The sequence below is a fragment of the Corvus brachyrhynchos genome, unplaced genomic scaffold, assembly GCF_000691975.1.
Source record: "Corvus brachyrhynchos isolate BGI_N302 unplaced genomic scaffold, ASM69197v1 scaffold220, whole genome shotgun sequence".
In the NCBI taxonomy this organism is placed as follows: Eukaryota; Metazoa; Chordata; class Aves; order Passeriformes; family Corvidae; genus Corvus; species Corvus brachyrhynchos.
The window spans coordinates 4,838,995-4,845,078 of record NW_008236209.1 but is presented as its reverse complement, the minus strand read 5'-3'; the positions used below and the strand labels follow the sequence as shown (position 1 = coordinate 4,845,078).

The 6,084-nt window shown below is 46.5% G+C and overlaps 1 long non-coding RNA gene across 5 annotated transcripts in view; it reads right to left on the bottom strand.

The window, feature by feature from the left end:
• The window catches only part of LOC108448717, a 77,298-nt gene that overhangs the window by 66,442 nt on the left and 4,772 nt on the right, over nt 1-6,084 (bottom strand). The window contains exon 1 of one of the 5 annotated variants that reach the window (XR_001864699.1): nt 5,138-6,049. The exons of the other annotated variants lie outside the window; for them this stretch is intronic. This is a non-coding gene — a long non-coding RNA (uncharacterized LOC108448717). Of the gene's footprint in view, nt 1-5,137; nt 6,050-6,084 lie in introns of those variants that run through there. 5 annotated transcript variants of the gene reach the window in all.

Here is a 6,084-nt window from a genome sequence, read left to right as displayed (position 1 = left end):
TCCCACCTGCCAGGCTCAGCCTGAGCCCTTCCCTGCCTTGGAAGACCTAAAGCACGCCACGGTTACACCACAAGGTGAGGCACCAGGCAGGGTCAGCAAGGGCTCTGAGGATGTTACACTTTGGGGGTTTTAGGGCTGACTTAGCTGAACGGAAAGTACAGGAGGACAGGCGTGGTCTGGTTGTAGTCAGGGAAACAGTGAGTTCAGGATGGGCTTAGGCTGAGTACAGAAATACCTGGGTGATATTCACCATGCCAAAGTCTCCATCTGCCCACTGCTGTCCCACAGCTGAGGATCTGTGGCACCTCCTGGGCACAGGAATCTGCTGGCTCCTCACTGATCCTCCCTGCTCACACCCTCATCACATCAATACTGCACAACTAGGGCACGTTCATTGCCAGGAAAAACCACCAAGGAGGACAAGGAGCTAATTTACAGGGGCTTAGATTATTGCAGACATCACCCAAAATCATTCTGGTACCACTCGTGCAGCGTTTGGGGACACTACATACATCCTCTGCTCCTGTAACCCAGCCTTGCTCCCCAGATTTCAGCACCACCCTGCCCAGTGATGTCAGCTCAAGGCCCAGCCCCACATTCTCCTCTTAATCTAATAAAACGCCATTTCTGCTGACACAACAATATCCTCAGAGATCTCCACCTTCACCCACCCCTTCTACAAGAGCTTTGTTCCCACATACAAGTGCACAGGTGGCAAAGACTCCCTCAGACTGCATCCAGGGTTTCATCCAGAGATGCCCATGGACTTCAAACACACAAGGAATCAACAGTCTTTTACCATAATCAGTCTTCAAGTAATTGAAAATCAGAATTACCCATGTGGCTTCTCTACATAAAAAGTGATCTGCAACCTCCAAATCTGAATTCCAAACATGCTCATGTGAAACGTTCGAAATACAAAATGCAGTTCCAGCTCAGTCCTTGGTGGATGTCAGGCACGGCTGGAAAACTATTGCAAGTGTTATTTTAAATGAAAAAAAAGTGAAGGGTGTAATAAGAATGGAGGTCAAAGCATTTCCAGACTTGCCAAGGGTTAGATCTCACCAACAGAGTAAAATATTTAAGCTTTAACAGAAAGCTATAAATGCAAATATATATAAAATGAAGCATAAAATAGGCTTCTTATAGAAATTCATCTCTCCTAACACGAACAGTACAAATATTTCACAACATGTCAAACCCACTGTATCTGTACATTCATGCTTCCCTCACTCCCGGCTCTGTAACCACACAGAAATGTAGCTTAACAGCACTGGTAAGAGTTTTCCAATCTTGGGGCATGGAACCTCTATCCCAAGGACCTGGTTAATAAATGGCAATGAATGGAAACAAAAGGCAGAAGGAGGAGAGAGCAGCAGAGGGCTCAAACCAGCCCCAGCCCAGCCCAGCTGCCCTCACCCTCAGCCATCCCCTAAAATCACCCCAGATCCATCCTTGCAGATCGAGCTGCCATGTGGTTGTTTTCTAAAACATCTCACTCTGTTGTGGAAGAAATTTAGTCCCTATTCCTCTTTAATATTCATATGGAACAGAGCTACATTAACACTAAGTTTTAATTTCAGAAACATTCTGACCTTTACAGAGAACAGATTCCAGCCCTGGTTTCACACCAGGTTTTTTTTTCCATTATCACTGTTATTACTGGTATTAGTATCACTGTAGAAGTGATTAAAAGGTCCTGCATGTCTTATTAAAATAGTCTGGATCTACCTCCTTCTTCAGCATCAAGATACAATCTGTTGTTTTATAAATGGGAACCATCTTCCTGGAAATTAAATTTGAAGTATTGCCTGTTCCTCTTTTCCTTGTGAAATACAGGCACATTTTGCTGTTCAAATTGCACATAAGAAATATTCGAAATATTTGAAGCAGAGAAAAAAATAGTTATTACTAAATGCTGAACACTCCCCAGATCTACTCATAAAATGTGAAAATAATAAGAGAGCAGCAACAAACAACTCCTCAAAACTCTCGGGGAGGTTGAGGAGAGAGATCCCTCATGGAAGTCAACAGTTTTGGTCCCTACATCTATTTTCAGGTGCTCATTTCAGCACAGGATTATGATTTTCCGAAAGGACTGGTTTAGCTGCAATTGTGGAAAAATGCATTTTTGTTTCCCGAGATAGCCCAGCAGTTTAAGTGTGAATGTTTGTGTCTCAGAGCTCTTTTCTGTATCCCCCACTAAATAGGAATTCAAAGAGTCTTAGGCTTAGATTAAACGCTTTCGAAAATCAATTCTAGGCTGGCATAGAAGTCAACCAGTCTGACCTCGTGATTACAGACTAAACACTTCCTTAGGAAGCAAAGTGGAGCAATATTTCATGTTTCAATGATTATTGAGATAGCCCCACCACAAATAAAAATGAGAAACCATGGCAATATTTTAAAAAGTTTGTCTAGGGATAATTGCATGAGGAATTAAAAGAGGCCTCATCAGAGGGGCGGGATATTGTAGTATTAAAATCCATTAACAAAAGGCAGTATCCAAGAAACAGCTCATCCAAACTTTAACAAACACTTCGGATCTCATGGAGCTTTGAGAAAAAGAGAATCATATAACTCAGTTTCTACCTGATTACTCTGATTTTTTTACTTTTGGAACCTTAATCTCAAGACACAAAATGGCAAAGGGAGCAGTAGCGAGATATGTGCTTATCCTAATGGCTAAAGAGCCTCTTCCAAACTGCCTTGGGACTGATACAAAAATAGGCTCCTTCCATTCCTTATTCCTGAGGACAGAGCTCAGATCTAATGCCCAAGCACTCCTGTGCCTTTCAACAGCATTTTTATTTTCCTTCTTACCAGTGTCAATGGCAGGGTAACCCCAGAGCTTTCACATAAACGTTTGCCTTGGTTTGATCCTCTAAATGTGCTAGCCAGTAATTAAATCCAGTTTGTATTTTTAAAGTGCACATGGAGCACTGTTACACACAGAGCCAAACTGCCTTGCATTTGTCTCCACCATCTCTCAGTTCTGGGAAATCCATAAATTCATTTGTCAAAGGTAAAAATACTCCAGCAAAACTCCTTCTAAATCTTTTGAAATGGTTTGTTCAAACTCTTGACATAGCGTTTTGCTCTAAACAAATTTCTAGACAACCCTGTGATTTTCCATCTCAAAATATACTGTTTCCCTGCCATGAAACTAGAACAGAGGGTCTGAGAGAAAGGAAATTATTAAGCATTCTAGTGGGTTTTTTTCCAACAAAAACTAAGATAGAGGTCAATGAATAAGTATGTGCAGGCTGGAACTTAAATCCTCTGGGGTGACTGTAGGCTAATTAATAATTAATGCCAGAGACATGGTGTTTGAAATGCAGATGTGATAACTGGAGGCCTGGCAAAGCTGTTCAGAGGAAGCAGATTTGGATGCTATAGGGAATAGGCACTCCCTTGCCGGCTGGCTCTGAAAGCAGACCTGGGTGCAAAGCAGGGCCTATGGTTTAGATTATATTCCCCTCAGCTGTTAATTACCTGAACCTACTTTGAAGTTTTTCTCTTTTTATCCTCTGCATGAAAAGAGATTGGTTCAGCCAAGGGACTTGAAAAAATGATCAAATACATGGAGTAGAGGAGGGGAATAGAACTTCAGATATAAAAAAGATAAGGAAGAAAAACACTCAGGGAAACACACAGGAACATATTAGGAAGTGCCCGAGTGTGGCTCGATGTTTCAAGCGAGTTGTGCTGCTCTAAGTTATTTCAGCCATTAAGCAGAACCCCCCCGTGTTTTAGGAACAGATTTGTTAAAAGGGATCTCTTGCTGTATGTATAGAGTTTACAGTAATTATTTGATGAAGGTACCATAGGTGATTTCCTATGCTATTTTTAATTCAATAAAGTCATTTAAACCTCCTTGTGTTTGGGGCTATTTAATGAGGTGTGCAACATTAGCAGAATCACCAATGAGCTGTTACTACAAGTATTCAGATTTTGCTAAAAAATGCTCATTTTTGCCAAGGAGAGAGACGGGCACAGGCTGGGCTCCTCGCTGGCACTGCAAGGAGAGGGGGCAGGCGCCCTCAGCACTGAGGCTCCTTGGGCCTCCGGGGGGCACCTGAGGGCAACTGAACCATTTCACAGCCAGCTGGGAGTGGGGTGGCCCAGCGGGCCCTGGCACAGGCAGGGGTGGGGAGGCAGGGGAGTGGGGATGAAGACACAAGCAGGCGTGGTGAGGATGAAGATAGAGGGACGCGGGGGCGATGGCGATGAAGGCAGCGGTGGCAATGCTGGGGGGCAGACAGAGGTGATGGGGATGAAGTTGGGGGGGAGGCACAGGTGATGAGGATGAAGACTATGGGGAGGATGCTGCCCGCATCCCACACGGGAAGTGTTTGGGATAACGCAGAAGCTCCCCCTGAGCGCAGGGAAACACCCCGTGACCAAAGGGAGTGTGGGGGACCCTCTTGCGACACCGCTGTCCCAGCGAAGGAGCCGCAGGGTGCGCGGGGCCGGTCTCCCGGTGCCCCGGTCCCGGTGCGGGCTCCCCGGGCGCTGCCGGCCCCGCTCGCCCGGAGGCGCCCGGGTCCCTGCGGTCAGAGAGGCCGCGGAATCGCCTCTTGCCCTGGCTCGCTTTGCTGTGGCAGATCGTTCCCTTTTCAAAGCGACTCCAGAGTCGCTTTTTTTGACGCCCTTCCCCGCTCGTTAGAGCCCGCCCGTTCAAAGGCGAAACTTCCCAGCAACTTCACTAAAACCCTTTGAACCAGAGGGAAGACAGTGGTATAATAATTTTTTTCCTTGCTCTTCCTTTTTTTTCTTTTTTTCTTTTTTTTTCCTGCAGTAGGGTGAAGCAATCTCTGATGAACTCAGGGCTGGCTGTGTTTAAAAATTAATTGGAAAATGCCCGTCTTCAAGGCGCAGGCGTCTCGCGTTTACACCTATCACCTTGGCATCGCGGCACAGCTTCTCCTCCTGCTGATGCGGAGAACCCACCTCGGCCCAAAACAAAAATTTTTATCCATTTTTCTCTTTCCCAGCATCGTCTTTCACCGTGACGTAAGGAACACGCGGCTGTACTACAGCCTTACGCATAGGTGTACACCTGTGTGATGCTCTGGCTCCTTTGAGGGGTAATCCCCGCTGCCGCCGGGTTCTCCAGCCCTGGAATAGTTGTTACCTGCGGCTGAAGCTCCCAGGTGAAGGGGATGAGTCCGTCCCAGGGCGGAAAATGCCTCGATTTCCGCCAAAACGGGCGTGGGAAGAGCCTCCGTGTCCGCTTCACCGGCGTGGGGTGGCCCGGGAGAGCCACGCCTGGGGGGGAGAGGGGCTTTTAATGGAATCACAAAAGCCACACGGTTCCCTATTAAATCCTGCTAATTTTCTAGGTGAAGGCTGTGAAGTGAATGTGAGGAAGCATTAAAAGGGAATTGAATTTGCATTCCTTATGCTACAGGCACATGTTTACATGACCTTTAAAACAGAATTAAAGCTGTATCATCAGCAGCTGTAGGCAATTCACATTACTAAGGCAATCAAATCAGAAGGCTAAACTAACTATAAAACATAAATTAAACTGATAGAGAATCATCCTAATTCACTAGGTTTACTTGCAATTTACTTATCCGCTACTAGTAATTTCTAAACAGTTTGGAGAAGAGGCAAATAGGAAATACTTGGATGTGGCACTTCAAAAACGCGTTGTCCGAGGGGGAGAGCCGGCTCTCCCGGGGTTCTCCATCAGGGAGCGCGGGGATAACACGGGACCCCAGGGCTCCATGAAGGGCCTGCAAACTGATACCTGCATGGCTAAAGCCCAGCTTTGTGAGTTGGCTCAAGCCCCCCCGGAGTCCTTTCCTCTCTGGAGCACCCTCAGAGACGCCGTTGATTTTCTAAAATATGAAATAACTCAATATCCAATACAGCTCGCGTTGCACCGCTGCCTTCTGCCCCCTCCCCCATCCCCAGAGGGACACTTTCCAATGTCTGAAGCACGGTAAAAAAACCCACAAAAATCGATACCGCCGGTGATTTCATTAAAAGTTTGCAGAGTGCCTTTCCCCGTCTCCGCTCCGGCGCTCCCGGGCGGAGCGGGGCGGGCTCCGGGCACCCCCTGCCCCGGGCAGC